The 17,842-nt window shown below is 50.9% G+C and overlaps 1 long non-coding RNA gene across 1 annotated transcript; it reads left to right on the forward strand.

Annotated features, from left to right (window-relative positions):
* Positions 1–128: 128 nt before the first annotated feature.
* On the forward strand, positions 129–12,348 carry LOC116228319 (uncharacterized). The gene is made up of 5 exons (XR_016472050.1): positions 129–323; positions 1,016–1,096; positions 2,800–2,924; positions 9,781–10,055; positions 10,819–12,348. It is a non-coding gene; the product is annotated as an uncharacterized LOC116228319 (long non-coding RNA).
* The last annotated feature ends 5,494 nt before the right edge of the window (positions 12,349–17,842 follow it).

Here is a 17,842-nt window from a genome sequence, read left to right on the forward strand (position 1 = left end):
AAGGAACAGGCATGCTGATGGCTTTTTCAGATACAGAGGCTCTCAGCAAAGCAGCCCAAGCGCCAGACAGCACTCCTCTATGGGAACGCTGCCGGCAGCGCACACTTGGCCCTATTGTCTGTGGGCTTGTATGGACTAGTCGGTGGGAAATGAGGCATTTCCTTTTTGCAGCTTGCCTGCATGGAGTGCAGGAGGTCAGATCCTGCCCTGCCTTACACCAGAGTTGTGCTGCGGGTTCTGCCTGCTTTACACCAGTGTGAGTGGGATCAGACTCTGCGCTCAGGTGTCGGGGAGCTTTGACCTTCTGGGTCTTTTGGGGCATCGTAAGTTAAATGTCCTGATTAGCCTGCACTGTAAATCCAACGTTTTAATTCTTTCCATATGTAAGATTCAGTCTAATAAGCCAAGGTTTAAGACCATGCAGTCTATTTGGAATAACCATATGGATTAGGAGTCAGACTGTGCTTTTCTGCTTCTTGTATTTATACTAATGTAGAGACATTTGCTAATGTGCATGTAGCTCATGCTGGTATCCATTTTTGAAAAATATTACACCAAATGGCTTGCATTAAAATATTTGAGAAGCAGTAAAACTGTGAAAGTTTCTTTCCCTCGCTCACAGAGAGACGCACAACTGTGAAATGAGGCGTCTGCAGGCAGCGCCGTGCCTGGCTCTCCCCTTAGCTTTATCTGCAGGGCTGATGGAGCTCAGCATTGATGATGAGGCTCACAGACATCCTCAGGTGGCTGGTAACTCACAGCCCATCTCCATGGCTGTTCCCCATGCCCTGCTTGTGTAGGCTGGCCGTTGTTCCTGGGAGGTCCCTGCTGTCCTGCTCTGCCTGTCCCCTGCTCTCGTGTGGGGCACATGGAGCTCCCTGGCTTGCTGCTACCTCTTGCTTTCCCACTCAGCATTCCCACCATTTCCTGAGCAGCATTTCTACCTCTTGTCCATGTTTCACCCCTTCTTTCTGCTTCTTGTTAATGAAGTGGTTGTTTTGTTACGTTTCTGCAGCTGGCAGAACGAGGGCACTGTGCAAGAGGATCCGCTGAGGACAGCCAGATGAGCATCCCCAGACTGAGGAAGAGCTCTCAGGTGTGTTGCTGGCTTTCTTGGCTGTTTGTTGGCTTTGCCTCTGTTCTGAACAACCGCAGCCTTGGCTCCTGTAGAATCGGGGAGCAGTGGTGTGGGGGGAGTGCCTTCCCCCAGGAGTTCTGAGGGACACACATTGATGCTGAAACAAGGAGAGCCCTCCCGTAGCATTCAGTCTTCTGCTGGAGGTGCATGCCCGGTGACCAGAGCCAGGTATCTTCCCCTCTCCTCAACTTATTTCTTGTAAAGATGCATTTCGACTAAAGAAGGAACTGAGTTACTTTTCCCAGGGTAGCAAAAGCATCTGGGCTGGGATTATAAAGCAGTCAGCTTGTTATGGAAGCCAGAGTCAGGACCTGGGGTCTGAACGAGCGTTGGAAAGCATTTCCAAGTGGGAGTTGCACTCTGCCATCCGTCATTTGTTCAGACGGAGGAGAGGGAGTCAGTGTGAGACATGGCAACTTCTTCCTCCCTGTCTCCAGCATTAATCTAAATGCCAAAAAGCAGACCTTGTGGAATGCACCAGCATTATTGAAAGCACTAGCCTCTAATTCCATATGGCATGAAAATATCCCCCAGGTAGTGTTTAACAGACACCCAGCACTGTCTCACAGCTTGTAGGTTAATGCAGCCAGCTTGGCTGTTTATTCATGCTGGTATTAGGCCATATTGAGGAGCCGTTGTGTTAGGCTGCCTAAGGTGACAAGAGAGCCCAGAGAGGGAGGAACGCGGCGGAGACGATCCGAACGCTGTGCTGGAAATTGTTTATTGAAAGGAAAGGATCATATTACACTCAATTTTTGCTGAGTTTATCTTGGTTTTTATCAGATTACACGCGGGATAACTCATCAATATTGTGATCCTGCTGACATGTAAGTGAGCAGCTGCATAATTCATGGCTGCTGCAGAGCTCCGGCAATGGGAGGCACATATTTAATTAGGCACTTCACCATTTCACTCTTTTGGAGCAGCTCTGGGATTGAGCCCGTGGAGGTGGATGAGGTGGATGCTGCAGCACCTGGGCGCTCTGCAGCAGAGGGGCTGTGCTGCACCTGGCACATCTGCAACAGGTTCCCTGCAGCAACAGTGCTGAGTTCAGAGCAGAGCCTCGAGTCATTAAATAACACTGTAATAGGCAGAAAATGCAAAGAAAACTCAGTAATGGCCTGTTAATTTTTTAATGCCTTTATTGAGTAAGAGACAAAGTAACTAATTTTCTTCCCTGCGCCAAACAGTTCAATGAATGAGCTCTTACAAAGTTTGCAGCAGGTCAGGTTACCAGAGCTCCGATTCCTGTGCTGTGTATTGGAGTACAGGCAACTTTTGCAGCACTTTCCTCCCCTGGGCAATAAAGGAATATTACGTCCTCACTGCTGATTGCTATCTGCCCTCGTGAGGCTGCATCTCAGTGCTTCGGAAAGCATTTGTTCTATTTGTAAAGCAGGTTGAGCTATCTCATAGAACCCTATCATAGAGTGGCTTAGGTTGGAGGAGACCTTAATGGTTGCCCAGCCCCAACCCCCTGCTATGGGCTCCTGCCAGGGCCCCATCCATGGCCTTGGGCACCTCCAGGCATGGGACATGGCCCACCTCCATGGGCTGTCCTGCTTACAGCCAGAGAGTCCTGTCTGCTGCCAGCACCTGTCTGTCCTGCAGTGTTGTCAGCAAGAGTGAAACTCCAAAAAGCTTTGGTTCTGCTTCCACAGATCCTGAAAGCTTCCTGTGGATCGAGGTCTGGTGATGGCAGAAGAGGAAATAGGGGCGTTACCTTCTGCATGATGGACAGCTTATGGGACAGGCATATTTTGACCTACAGTGCGATGTTAATGAGGTGAGGCATCATTAGCCGTGCACTGGTTCATCAGCAGATGGGACATCTTCGGATTGTCCCTATGGCATGCAGTGTTGTGGTGGGAACTGGTTTGATCTCAACACCTTTCTTCAGCAGTGATGTCCAGAGCTGAATTACATGTTCAAGGCTGTGTGTGCCTTCCCTTTTCTCACAGGCTATTCAAAAATGGATCGGGGATAGTGAGATTTTTTTTTTTTTTCCCATTTTTGTGGTGCTCTCCTCCATTAATTTCCTGGTTGTAGTACATTACTCATGGATAATTAAGAGTGAGCTATTAATACAACATTTAATATTCAAGTGCAGTGAAGAGGAGAGAACAATAAGTCAAAGAATCATATACTACAAGACATTTTGGTTTGGTGATGAAATTTTTTTGCTGGCTTTGGCTATCAGAGCATAGTGCTGCTTCCATTTAAGTGTGGTCATGAGAACTTCATTTATTGATAGAATACAAATAGGACACTAAATCAGGGGAAGTGAATTTGAATTGCTGGCCATATATACAATTACGAATGAGATTGGCTACTTCTATCTAGTGTATCTTAAGTTAGGAGAATTATGTTAGAGATGGCTAAAGAGAGCTCAGAGTGTCTTAAAATTAATGAGATTGAAGTCTGTCTAGGAGAAGAAATTAATGCTAAAATGCAGCTCGAGCACTAGAGACTGCTTTAAAGAAGTGGTCGTGCTTTGCTCAGATGGAGAAATGCTGGGCTTGTAGGCTGTGCACCAGTGTCAAATAAATATGTTTCAGCCTTCAGTGCTTCTGTTTGCCCCACCATCTCCACACAGTGGGAATGAGTTCACTGCCTGTATTACAGAGGAGAGGGAGGCTTGCAGTGCATGGCTGGGAGCAGTGCCCATAATAAAGTGCAGCACGGGGTTTTCCAGCCTTCTGCCTCTCCGGGTTCTGATGTTTGCTTCTGAGATGCAGTGGTTTTGACTGCCCCATGTCTGCAGAGCTGTGCTTTTCAAGGCAGGCTTTCAGGCTGCTACTTCTTCATAACGACCTGCCAAAAAGAGGAGGGTGCTGCTTTTCTGCTTGCCCCACAAATACAGGGGTGTGCTTTGGAGATGAAGATGTCCACATGCACACCCTATGCAGCAGTGGTGACAGTGCACAACTGGCTGTGCATCACTATCTCCTGGGTGGGAGACACAAGTGGGCTCCAGAGGAGATGGGGTGATCAATGCAGTGCAATGTAACACAATGCAATGCAACCCTAACCCTAACCTGCAGCCAGGAAGGTAGGAGCCTCAGCACAGCCGTGTCCTGCCTTGTGCAGCCCCAGCTGGGTGAGAGCAATGCTGGGGCTGTGGTTGGACGTGGCTCCTCCAGGCTGTGCTCCGGGGGCTCTGTGGAGATGGAGCACGTAAAGATGTCACGAATCAAGCACATGTAAAGGTTGCTATTTACAAGCAAGTAATTGCAAGAGTTAGCATGCAGCCAGCTGTGACACAGCGCAGGATATTGTTGTTTGTATCCAGTCCATTTGCACACAGCAAGAAGGTGAGTCCGTGCCCCCAGACAGAGCCACGATGCTGCTGCCTGCCAGCCAGCACCGATTGTGGTGCCTGCTTTGGCCACACCATCAGGCCAAATGTCTCCCTTTGGCATCAGGGGTTTGCAGCAAGAAGAGGGTGGCTCTTCTGGCTCTTGTGCACAGAGTTCCCATCAGATTTTGCATGTAGGGATGTCCCAGGGTGGGGTGTCTGATGGTGAGGGCAGATGCACCCAATCGCACCCACTTACATGTGCAAACACCACACGTATGTAAATACTCACACGTTATTTTGTTTGATGAGCTGAATAATTGGTTGTTTACAGATCGGAAAGGGTAAGTGTGCTTCTGACCTTTCTGCATGAGTGTTGTTTATAGTTAATAATGATGCTGCTAACTACGCCCATTCTGTTAATGGGGCTTTTCTCTCCTACAGGCAGCCTCTGTGCACACTGAATCCTAAATACTGGGTCCCTAATCTCTGTAGGGATTTAAAAAAATAAAAATAAAAAAAAATCCCAACCATTCCGAAATGGGGGATGTAATTAAACATAGGCACTATATTGATTCCTAATTAAGCAGCAACAAAACAAATTATTTGCTGGTATAATAAAAATGTTGTCAGAGCGTTGACAGTATTTAGGCAGAAAGCTTTCCCCAGCCCATTGTGCACACGCATTTATATGTGTCATACAAATAGCTGCGTTTGTCAGTAGAGCCGCCCACTGTAAAATTGCGTTTGCATCTTTGGGGATGAGGCTGAGCAGAGCAGCACCGCTTTGCTGTAGTTTCTCCGTTTCTTGAGGCTGGAGCAGTGTGAGCGCGTGTGTGAAGCTGAGAGCAGGAATCTGGGGGAGGGGAAGGGTTTCAGCAAACATTTCCTTACCAAAACAGCCCTGACCTTTGCGGTGCTGGAGCTGTCTGATACAACAGGCTGAACCTTTCCAGACAAGAGCTCCGACCTGAAATGCTTCAGAGCAGAATTGATGGCCGCCGCTTTGGCCCCGCTGTTTACATCCAGTGCTCGCTTGGCCGCTGATGCGAGGGAAGGAGAGGGGCTCGTTTTGGTCATGAATGAGAGGGTCTGCTTTTCTGTGCTGGGGGCTGAACGCCGTTAATTGAAGCTGAGCAAGGAGTGTGTTTGCTGTTCCTACAGCGCATCGCTGGCGGCATGGGGAGCCGCTCAGTGAACGGGCGGCCGGGCAGGAGGAGATGCTGCTGTTTGTGTGTCCTGTGGTGAATAAAATTAATCAACTCTTTATGTCTGAATGACAGCCCAGGGACTGTACTCGTGCTGTAGCTCTGTGTGGAGTGGCTTCATCCCAGTGCAGGTCCTCTGGGGCCCGGAGCTTTCGATTCATTAGTTGTCAGGCTTGTAGGTGGATTCTGCATTAGGCCTTTAATTTAGTGTATTGCCATGGGCTACTGACCACATGACACTGCTCAAATGTGAGCAAATCTAACGAGGATCCGGGACTGCTCTTTAATTTGGTGAGAATAACAGAGTGAATAGGGGCCCAGAGACTGTTAATCATAAAGCAAAACTAGTTGAAACCAGGTCAGTTGGTGCTGATTTTCAGTGTAATGTGGATGGAGAAGTCGGTGATGGAGCTGGAGCCGTGGCTGTGGCGTGCGGCCCCACTGCCAGGCAGGGAGCTGAGCCCTCATCCCTGATACTGGGGACACTGGTGGGTGGTGCCCCCTCTTATGGGAAGCACTGCCAGCCCCAGCCACCAGCAGGGACATGCTGTTGTTCCCGTGCCCTGCTGTCTTACCTTGCTTGCTCCTCGTGCTAAGCACCATCCAGTCCCTACGGTTAGATTTGTTTCATACAATAAACAAAGTCATGCTGCTCTCCTGCTGGCTGTTCCTGGACGAGGTGCTGCTCCCCTCTGCATGAATCACACGGATTTATTGCCTTATACTGGAGTGGTGCCTGAGCTCGGCTGGTTTCTTTAAATCTTTTTTGGAGAAGGGTGAGCTCTGGGAGAGGGGGCACAGAAATCCTCTGTAGTAATTCCTGTTGACTGCAGTGACCAGTGAGGCAGAACTGATCAACTGCAGGCTTCCCTGCTGCTGAACTCTGCCAACAAAGTGCTTACATCTGCTTTTACGCTAATGGGAACTTTATGGACTGGTTTCCCCCCACAAGGAGCGAATTCCAGCAAGGTCAAAATCCAGAAAGTTGCCACTTGACACCAGCACTGAAGCCCTGAGCCAGTTGGAAGAGACAAGGTTGCACAGAGGATCTTCTGGGGGTATGAGAGCTAACATTATCACATGCAACTGATAGGCTGGAGCCCTCCCAAATGCTCTTGCTGCCATCCTGCTCCTGGGCTGCGTGGCCTCTGGCTTAGTCCCTGTGACTGCTGTAGGGAGCAGAGGGCTTTCTCTAGCCTGGTTTGGGAGCAGCAGCTCTGCAGTAACCTGCCAGCCACCAGCCCTGCAAAGCTTTCCCTGCGTGGGCATTCCCAAGGGCACATCGTGGGGCACACAGGGCAGAGCTGCTCCAAGCACGTGCGTACTTGGCGATGTGGATAAGAAGTGACACAGTAGAGGGAGGCTCTGGGTATGGAGCTGTTGGCAGCTCTGACTTTGGGGTGCTGCTTGCTGTATGCCACCAGCTGTGACGTTGGAAGGCTTCTGTAGATGTGGACGTAGGCTCAATTTGCACACGGTATCCTGGAGCAGGAGGATGGCACAGCCTGGCAGGCAGCCTGCCTGTTATCTGTGCACAGAGCCACAAACGTTTGTGCCGTGGGTGCGTTGGATACCAAAAATGTGCAATGATTGCTTTAAGGGTATGCATCTTTTTGAGTTTAATAAACGACCATTCCGCATTAATGTTTATTAAGGTGATGAATACTTTAATTTGTGTGGAAGAGAGTTTACAGAAATGTAACTTGCATCTACGCGAGAGTCACCGTTCATTTTTCAGGAAATATAATCAGTCCAGACAAGGCGTGCTGAATTGTGGCCTGCAGAATGTGATAGATTATGGATGGTCTCTGATTAGCTGTCTCTTTTTTAATCTAACGTCGCAGGGGCCTAATTGCTTTGACTTTGACTGAACAGGAGATGGATCCCTTAGTGGTGCCCGTGGAGCTGTGCCCTGGGCATGGCCTCCCCTGTTCCGAGATGGGCACCCCAGGGTGCTCACCCAGGCCTTGCTGTGGTTCTGTGCCACACGGGGTGCTGCTCTCATTGCTCCTAAACCCACAGCCTTAGCAGCGGGGTGAGCTGAGCCTCAGCCATGCATTGTCCCCCCTCTCCTCCCACTGCACTCCGCAGTGACGGCTGCCTTCCAACCAAGGGAGAGGCGATTTCAGAGCAGGCAGCAGTGAATGAATTCTGTTTTTCTCAAGCATTTAGTGTTGCTTTCAGTTTGCTTTGATGATGCCTTCTCACAACTAGTGTAAACAGACTGCGCAACAGGGAGCACTCACATGTGTACAAGAAGCTGCACATGAAAGGCAGAGGCATCTTGAAAGCCATAATAACGCTCTGAGTGCCAGTTAAAGGATTTGTCACTAAGAGCACTTTACAGACAGAAAGAACTTATTAACTAGTGTGACTAACAGCTTGCAAGGTTTAATTGATGTGTGTTTGTTGTCCTTTTATATCTCTCCCCCTCGTCTTCCTCTTGGCACCGGCTCCAGCAGCAGCCTCTGAGCTCTCTGAAGGGGTACCAGCACGGAAGCCAGGGCAGTGCCCTGCTCCTGTGGTTGGGCTGGGGCTGCTCAGATCCCTGGAGCTGCTCCACACCATCCTGTTCCCAGCCGGGAGCTGAGGCCAGGCTTATTTTCTTGCTCCGGGTTCTGTTATTCCTCCCTAAGTGACGTTGAGTTTTTGAAGATAAAGCTTTTCAATGCATGAATAGTATGGATAATTAATGTTTCTGCCAGACAGACCACTCATCTCAAGATTGATTGACTATTAAGGTCATAACGCAGCAGCCACCCACACGCAGCAAACAGTCTAATGTTAGACTTCAGCTTAAGCTGAGAGTTGGTCAGCTGTCCACGGTCACAGTGGGGGCTTCCAGTCATCTGTCAGCGAGTGATTGATTGATGTGGACACCTTCCAATCTTATTCTGATTATTCTCAGCAGCTTGCCTGGTGGCCATTTTTCAGGAGTTGGCAGCATTCAGACCTCCAAGACTCAATGCAGTGACTGCGTGGGGGTTAACCCCTTCCTTTGATCCAAAATGTCTTTGTTATGGGCAGTGACTGCAGCACATGAGGGAGGGGCTGTGCTTATGAGCCCTGCTTACAGAAAGCACTGGGAAGCTCCCCGCGACCTCGTGCGAGAGCCATGCTTTGACTTTCAGACATTTCCAATTAACTTGGCTTGAGTAAAGCTGCAAACAGAAGATCTGCAGCAAACCCATCTGGAATAGAGCAGATGCTTTGTATTCCCACTCCTTATCGGGCCGTTTTCTGTGGGTAGTTTAATGTGCCACAGAATAAACTGTGCATCAACACCCCGGCAAATTCTAGTAGCTCAGGTGGGAGTGAGTTTGGTCTTCAGAAGGGGGGAAAAATGTAGATGTAATTGTTCTGGTATGAGAAAGAGCTCTGCTGATAAGGATAGCTCCCAGTTCCATGCTATGAGCCCACTGGGAGAAAGCCTGGGTGCCTTCTGTATGTGCTCGTGAAGATGACTTAAATACAGCTGTAATATTTTATGCATGTATTGTATTTATGCACATACATGTCATTCGGAAAGTGAAATTACAATTATGTATGCTACATAGTGTATGTTTACAACACACAAGCATATTGTAGAAGGTGTTGGCTATTTCTTTGGTAGCAGGAATGTAATGGAGATTTCCATTTTCTTTTATATTTTTCAGTGGTTTTTAGTTTAGCTGTTTTTGAGGGTGCTGCCACCTCGCTTGTTCATCTTCCCATTCACTTCCCATCCATGACTTTAGCATTCATAACGTACCCTAAGAATCCTGCCATGGGGAAACATCAAGAGCCTTTTCTCCTCCAAGAGTTATATCTTTATGTAACTCAAGTGCACCATTGCATTTTTATGGCGCAATCTAAATGCTGTAACTTAGCAGAGCTGGCTATTGTGCACGACAAGAGAGCTGTGCTGGGTGCTGGTGCATTGGCATGCATTCATCAGGATCCCAGCACAGCCTTGAGGGCCTTCTCGGGCCATAGCAACTGGCAGCACTTTCTTGTCATGGAAGATGCTGCTCTAGGATGATGGTCCAGAGCCCCTGGGTGCCAGCATCTCTGCAGACACAGGCTCTGAAGCCCCACCAAGCTTCCATAACTCTTGCTGAGTTTTGCTAACCCGCTCTGCTCTCCATCCGTTATAGGTTGCAGTTTGGCCCAGAGCCACGTGGATGCCCTCCCAGCTGGCATCCCCAGGCAGCACCGTGCTGCCCTTGGTGCCGACTGCCTCCTGGACCCCAAGGACTATGCCCTGGCTCACAGCTGGGCAGGCTCCCACTCAGAGCTGCTGCACTTGGCAGGCTCACTGGCAGCAGTGCTCACCTGCACCTAAGTGAGAACACGAGCCCCAGATGCCCACTAGACCTGGTTGGCCCTGGCAGGAGACAGGATGGACAGGAATGTCAGCCTTTGTCCACAGGTAGGTGCACTGTGGTCACGGTGATGGAGAGAGTGAGGGAGGGTGTGTACAGGTTTGTAGGGTGTATACTGGGGACGTGTTCCACACTGAGAGGGCTGATTCAGTTGCATAAATGCCACTAGCCTGCTGCTTTCACAGAGATTGCCTCCCAGAGGCGTTCTCTGGAGAGAACGTGCACAGCACAGGGTGATGGAGATGCTGACCATCCCTTCCTGAGGTCAGGATTCTCTCCTTATCCAGCAGTGGTGCAGATTGGGTAGCAGCAACAGCAGCAAAGTTCTCCCTGGGCTGTGCTCCTGTTCAGCCTCTAAGGTCACACTGGGCTGGGTCTGAGAGGCAGGGACCTTGCCAGGCTGGCTTGGAGAGCAGGGCCAGCAGGGCTGCACTGGGGAGGGAATGGAGTAACCTGCAGTTGGAGAAGCTGAGGCAGGGGTCTGAAATGCCATGTGCCCTCTGCAGAGTTCTTCCAGGGTGCAGCAGTGTTGTGTGCAGGGCTTCAGCCCTGTTGTCAAGGGCTCTGAGTGCTGCATGGGAAAGAAGTTCTTCTAAGGGCAAGAATTTGTCACCGGGAGTCTTCATGCCAGCACCATGGCCTTCCCCTTTCCTGTGCATCCCATGCTTCTGCTTGTGTACTTAGCTCCTGCTTGGTCTGGTCTGGAGGTCCTTGTGGATCAAGGGAAAGGCCTGTGATAGTAAGAAAATGGGTCCATCAAATGCAAGTGGGTTCATTTTGGCCATGAAGATGTGTTGTCTTTCCTTCCAGGGCCTGCCAGGGGTCACCCCTGCTTGGTGCAACACAGGATCTCAGGCATTTTCTGTAAAAGCACTCTGCTATCATCAGCATTAACAGCTGGAAGATGCAAAGTGCTCTGGGATTGCCACGAAGTGTAGTGAAAGTGTGGGAGATGATGAATCTGTTCTCCAGGAGAGAGACTATAGAGCTGCTCATTTACCTTTGTTAGGCAGCAAGCAGATTGTCTGGGCACAGCCATGCTGTGGTGAAGAGTTGAAAGGCCCCAGCAGTGCCTGCTGACAGCTCCAGTTCAACAGGGGGTGGAGGATTTCCCTGCAGCAGCCCCAAACCATGGATCCAGAGCAGTGCTTGTGCTGTGAACCCTGGGATGCACTCTTGACTCATGGAATGAACCTCTGCCGTGCAATGGTGAGGGCTTGCCAAGGTATCTCCTGCAACTCATTACCCAAAGAAGAGAGGTATCACATACTTACTTCTCCCGTCTGATCTGTAAGATGCCACTGCAGTGATTACAACTTTTTTTCCTGGTTTTTTTTTTTTTTACTCAGAATGTGTGAACGCACTCAATTCAAGGTTAAGCTTCCCATTAAGTCACACAAGTCTGACAAAGAGCTTAAATGACCACGGAAAGCAAAACAGTCACCTGCCCTAGCCAAAAAACCTGAGGCCGTGCAAATTCTCCTCCCAGTCCCTGCAGAGCAGCTCCCAGTGGTGCCGGGTTGCTTGGTGTGGGTCTGGTGGCAGCGTGGTGTCCTTGGAGCCCATCTCATGCTGCTCCCATTGCCATTCCTTGTGAGTGCTGTGCGTGTGCCAGAGGGCTGTGAATGAGGGCTGCTGTGTGGTGTTCCATCACATCCACACATCTTGGTGTCCCCATGCTGTGAGCCTGGCCGGTGTGACCTCGGGGCTCCTCCTGAGGCAACGCTGGTCTAAAAACACTGATGAAAAGCTGATTAATCCTTGTAAGCGAGCAGCGATAGCTTCTCTCCAGAACTGAAGAGATTACCACTGATTTGTCATCCTGATTGTTTCAAAGAGAGGTGCAATTAGTTGCTCTAATTTAGCTCGCTGAGTGGCATGACAACTGAGATGTAATCAGGAGCTCCGCACACAGCGCAGCCACCGATGGGTGCAGCTGTGCCCACCACCATTTTGCACGCTGAGGGTGGGCCCAAAATGATGGAGCACTGTGTGCTCGAGCCCCTCCAACTGCATCAGGCAAAGTGTGAGTGCTCGACTCTGAGATCAGCAGGGCTTCTTATGGGACAGGCTTTAAGCCACGGGGTTGTGGCTGAGCACCCTGGGGGATGCTGAGCACACCTTTGCCAGGTGCAATAAAATTAATACTAGCTATAGGAGAGGGTGCACTTTGTGCTCAAGGCCCCATCTGAGACCAGTTGTTGGTTTGGAAGAGGAGCTGAGCTGCAAAGGGAAGCGTGAGGCACCCTGTGGGCTGACACTCCAAGCAGAGGGGAGGGAACGCAGTGGTTGTATGTCCATTTCCAGCAGAACAAAAGAATTCAAAATGAACAAAATAAAGACGATGCTTTAAAAGTAAAAATGGTCTCTGGCTGTTTCTTGGTTTGAAGCTGTCTTTTTTTTTTTTTTTTTCTTCCTTTCCCTGTGAAGAAGGCATTTTGTTTGCAGAGTGAGCTGGCCGTGCTCGCCATCCCATGGCTGTGTGCGGGCCCCTGGCCAAGCACGGTGCAGCTGCTGGGCTCGTGTTCCCTCTGTCACCCCAAGGTCGTGCATCGCCCCAGCCCCTCTGCTTGGCCGTCAGCTGTTGTCCACCACAGGGCAGGCAGTCCTGTCCCTCCTTCCTTAGTGGTGGTGACACCTCAAGGGGTCGTGGTGGCAGCTCCTGCCTTGCATTCTGCCCAGATCCTGGTGCCAGGTGTGCCAAGCCACACAAATGCCAACAATGGGGATGTGTTCCTGTTGTCTTCCCCAGCCTGGCCAAGGTTGGCCCCTGTGACCTGGCTGAGGGGACACACTGGCACGGAGAGCATGAGGACATTTAAAAGTGTTCCTGCTCCCCTCTGCTAAATATAAGCCCCAGTAGAAAGCCTACCTCTCACTGGTTTTATGTTTCTTGCCTCTGCCTCTGTGCTCCCTGTGCCTGGCAGCAGGCCCAGCTGTCTCCAAGCCTAAGATGAAAATACCCTTGCAAATCCCACTCATAAAAATACCTGCTGTATTCCCAAAACATGCCTGAGATAGCTTCCAGAGAGGATGGGGAGCTAAAATAAGATGCATGAGCTCAGAGCCCCATTTTCCACTGGCCCCAGCGCTCCTGTGGCTGCAGCACACAGAGCTATGGACTGAAATGGAAGTGCTGTAGCACGAGGTGGCTGTTAGCTGCAACTGTGTGGGCAGCATGAGTGCTGCTGCCCCCAAGTCCCTCCTGTGCACCGGCAAGCATGCGGGGTGCTGGCTGTGGGGCTGCAGGGTGCTGCCTGTGGGGTGCTGTCTATGGGGTTTTACCATCAGGGCATTTATAGGAACTGTGTAGTGCTGCTCCAAGCTCTTGTAAGATTCTTATTCCCTAAGGAAAACCTCTGAGCAACAGAGCACAGAGGGAGAAAACCCTCCTGGGCTCAGCACAGTGCTGTCCCGCAGGCTGGCAGCACATGGGCAGTGCAGGGCAGTGTGTGGGGTTGTGCAGCCCGGTGCCCCTGCCATAACATTATTGCTGGGTGCCTCTGGGATGCTCTGCATTATTTGGCAGGGCAAATGCTTTCCTATCTCTTTGGACAATTACTTTCTGAATCTCATTTAACACCGGGATGGATGGCAATATTCAAAGTTAACCACTCCACTTGCATTGCCTTATATGTCAGCAAGTGCTACTTAATGATCTGTGAATGGAGGGAATGCTGGGAATGGGACGGACTGAGAGTGAAATATCTATCCGGAGTCTATAAATAATGCAGCCTCTTTATGCTTTGCACGGTTTGGAGCTTCATGGGAGGAGCATCTCCCTGCTCTGACTGGAAGAGCCTGCAAGTGATTTGGGAATGAAACAAAGGCGATGAAATGCAAGGAGAGGAACCATTTAGTTTCTGAAATACCTTGTAAATGTGCATCTGCCCTTCTGGCCAACTCCTCGGCCCACAAGCACCAGGGCATATCCCCAATACGACCAAGCACCGAGCGACCATGAAAGCACCCAAAGGAGCCCAGGGATGGCAGCTTTGAGACTTCCAATGCACAGGGAGTTCCTGGTTGGAAATGGGTCAAATAGGTCCAATTAATTACAGGATACGTTTCTGCCATAAACAAATATTCTGCCACTGCTCTGCATCTCTTCTGAAATGTACCGTGCACGGCACTTGTGATGACATCTGTGTAATTAATAACTGCAGAGCAGGAACGAGCCGGTGGTGCACCAGCGCCGCGATGATTGGGAACGCTCAGCCTGGTGTTATCTGCTGCTGAGCAGGTGGAGCAGCCACGGTGTGGGGCTCACTGCTGGGCCGTGCCTGGCTTTTATTTTTAACACCCTGCTCCCAGGCGGTGACAAGGCTTCGCTAAGTGAGGTAATAGCCAATTGATTTTGTTCCGTTTTGCAGTGGGCAGTAATAAATCACGCGGCTTGTCAGGGGGTGTTTCATGTTTTCAGTGAGAGTGTGCCAGCAATTAACCATCAGAAAGCTCTTGTGGCTCTGCTCTTGAAGACGTGGCTGCGGCCTGAAACTCAGGAATGCGAGGCCCTTCGCCACCAGCACAGAGTGGCAGTGGTGGAGATTTACGGGGGGGTTTATTTCCAGGCTCCGCGGAGGACAGAGAACTCATTGATGGATGAGCTGCAGCAGCACCGCCCTGCAGAGAGGGGGCACGGGGAGGTCCCCGTTCCCAGCCCTGGATGTAGGGATGCAGTGGGACATGTTAGGGGCTCAATGCAGGGGAAGGGGACATGGGTGCATGGCAGTTGTTTTGGCAGGAATCCCCTCTCCCGTCAACTGCCCTGAGTGCTGCAGCCCCATTGCGCTGGCATGGACCTGTGTGCTGCACTGGATGTGGAGAAGGGAGAGCAGGACAAAGGCTGCAACCCAAAGTCCACCTTTGTGTCAACTCTGCTTTACCCAGTGCTCTGAATAAGGTCTGGCTGGCTGGGTGGGTGAATGGGCACTGCTGGAAGGAGATGCACGCTGGCACAGCTCCGGTGCAGTGCTCCAACACAGTGCTGAGCTGGGCTCTGCATGCAGACACCAGATAGCACAGCTGCAGCCCAGCTAAGAAAGGAGCACAATTGCAGCCCCAGCTCAGGGAAACCCAGGGCACTGCAGCCACACAGTTCAGGCTGCAGAGCTCACCTTGCTGCTGCACCCTTGCTATGCTCCAGTGAGTGATGCTGGGGCCATCACCATCCTGCCTGGGTCCTGTGTGGGCTGAGGAATGTACAGATGATGGTGGGCAGTTGGGTAAAGCAGGGTCCTTGCAGCTCGATCCCTTCCCCCCAAACTCTGTCTTGATGATTCCCAGATGGTAGTCGCTCTGCTTTTATTTCCCCTAACCTTTGTTGCTCTGGAAAGGCAGAGCACAGAGTCAGAGATAGAGGACGGGGTGAGGGCAGCGGTGGGGAGGGTCGGGACCCAGGGGAATAATGCTGATTTCAAAGCCGGGCCTTTCATTGCCTCATTTGCATTTGGAAATAAGGAGTGACTGCTTTGCATTCAGGGCTGGAAGGCAGCCAGGCCCGGGAGGGAATAAATGGGAGCAAGTGGTCAATTGATCCCCAATCAGAATGAGGAAATTATCTGTAGGGTTACCGCTCTCCTGCTTTGTGTCATGGGACACTTTGGCTACAAAAGAGCCCTTTCCCGAAGGTTGCTGGCTTCCCACATCAGCCGAGGTCCTTCTGTAACTTTCCGGCACTACCAGGGCTGAGAACAATGAGTTGAAGCTCCTTGTGCCACTTCAAAGCCTGAATAAAGCAGGAACTTTTGAAAGGATGTTGTTTAGCTCACCTTGATCTCCTCCGCTATCCCACTGGGTGCTGCCACCGTGTGCATCCTCCAGCTGCTTGTTATGTGCAATTAATTTATTTTCAGGGGCTTGAGATAGAATAAATAAGTTAATATTTTATTTGGCAGCGATGCCTTTACTCTTCTTGAATCAAATGGAAGAGCGACGTCAAGAGGAGAAAATTAATTCCTGAAGTTTTTGTCCCCTAACTTCCCACCACCACCTGCACCGAAGTCACAATGCAGCCTCACGTGCTGTGATTCCATCCTGCAGGGGCACAGCACCATGTGTGCATGGCACTGCCCCGTGTGGGCCCCCTGCCCTGCTCTGCTGGCAGTGCCCCAGCCGTGACCGGGCTGCCTGCCCAGTGAGACCAGTTTCCCCATTGGCACCGGCTGCTTCTGCTCTGTGGCTCTGCGGGAGGTGCTGTCCTGCTGGTCCTGGCGCCCCGCAGCGCGGCGAGGAAAGGAGCTGGATGTTTTCATGGAAAAAACAGCTGAAATTTCATGGGTTGGCTATGGGTTAAAATTCCAGATTTGACGCTTTTGTCACGGAGCTTTGGCCAGCAAAAAGCCGTGGAGAGATCCCAGCGAGTGCCAATGAGTGCCGTGTCGTGCCCGCTCCTGCCAGGGCTGCTCTCATCTCAGTGGGGTCGGCCCATATCCCCAGGGTGGCCGTGCCAGGACCAAGCCTGTACCCCATGGAGTCTCCTGGTGCCCACAGGAGTGGTGCTGCGGTGCTGTGCAGCACTCAGGAGGCTCCCCAGGGATGCACTCACGGATGGGAAAGGCAGCCCTCCCTCCCAGAAAGCTCCCAACATTTTTGTGATTTCATGGGAACTTTAGGAAAGCAGGATGCCTTGCACACAGCCTGGCGGAGAGAAGCACGGTTCACAGGGTTTGATGGGAGAGCAGCATTTCATGGGCCTCTGGACATGCTGTGAGCCAGGTACTGTGCTTGGAGAAGCACCTGGCTGCAGAGAGGACATGTGGCTGTGGCAGAGACACTGCACGTGTTGGAGGGGACATCCTGATAGAGCGGTGTGGGAGCCTGAAAACAAACAAACACCTTCACAAAAGGTGAAAAAGAACAGGTGAAGCTTTTTTGATGACTGGCATCGCTGGATGTGAAGGTGCTGTGATACATCCTGCTCACATTCCTGCCTGTTACACCTTCTATAGTTTTGTTTTTCTTTTATACCCACTTCCAGTTTATTTTTTCCACCTTTGCTTTCATTTTCCAGCAGCCCAAGTGTCATCTTTGCTCTGTGATTAATACAAGCTGTGACCTGCAGTGCAGAGCTGCACATTGCTGGGGGCTGCACAGGAGCCAGCAGGTAACGTGCCATCTCCCGTTGCAGAAGCCCATTCTCTTGCAGGCTTCAGGGTGGAAAAAATTCCGTCTCCGCTTGGACACTATTTGTTGCCACAGTGTGAGACTGATTAGGGGTGACACAGCTCACATGAAGCCAGGTAATGCCTCATGCAGCAGCAAGTGACCCAGAAACATCCTGGAAAAGTGCAGCGAAGGAAATTGCCGCTTGCAGTAAGTCAGGATGTGCATCTGGCCGAGCACGGCGCATGGCAGATGAAAGCCAACAGTGTGCTGTGTCCCAAGCTCATGTCTGGAGCAGCCCTGAGCCCACTGCCCTCGGCCGGCAGCTCGGGGTGACGACGGCTCTGCAAACGTTTGCCACGCAGCTCGGAGGAGCTGCTGAAAAGCAGCACTTGCAATGCTTTGAGATACGGTTGTGAATCATCGGTGCACATGTCTTGTTTCTATAAAAAGCAACCGAGGACAGATTTGAAATTGTCAGTGTCTTCTTTGCCTGGATAAAATCAAAGATGTTTCCAATCTCCGGTGTCTGCTCTAGAAACACTGGACCTGGTTGCTTTATCTCTGAGCAGTGCGGTGTAAAATTAGGGCACTGTGTGAACTGTCTGAGAGAAAGTGCGGCTGCAAGAACTGCACATCTCTGCTCTTCGTTGCTTCGTGTAACTGCTGCACTGACACCAACTCGCTGTGTGCCTTTCCTCTGCTTTCCCACCTGCTCTTCTCACGTGAA

This window comes from Phasianus colchicus, chromosome 18 (assembly GCF_987193195.1).
Source record: "Phasianus colchicus chromosome 18, bPhaCol1.hap1.1, whole genome shotgun sequence".
Taxonomy (NCBI): Eukaryota; Metazoa; Chordata; class Aves; order Galliformes; family Phasianidae; genus Phasianus; species Phasianus colchicus.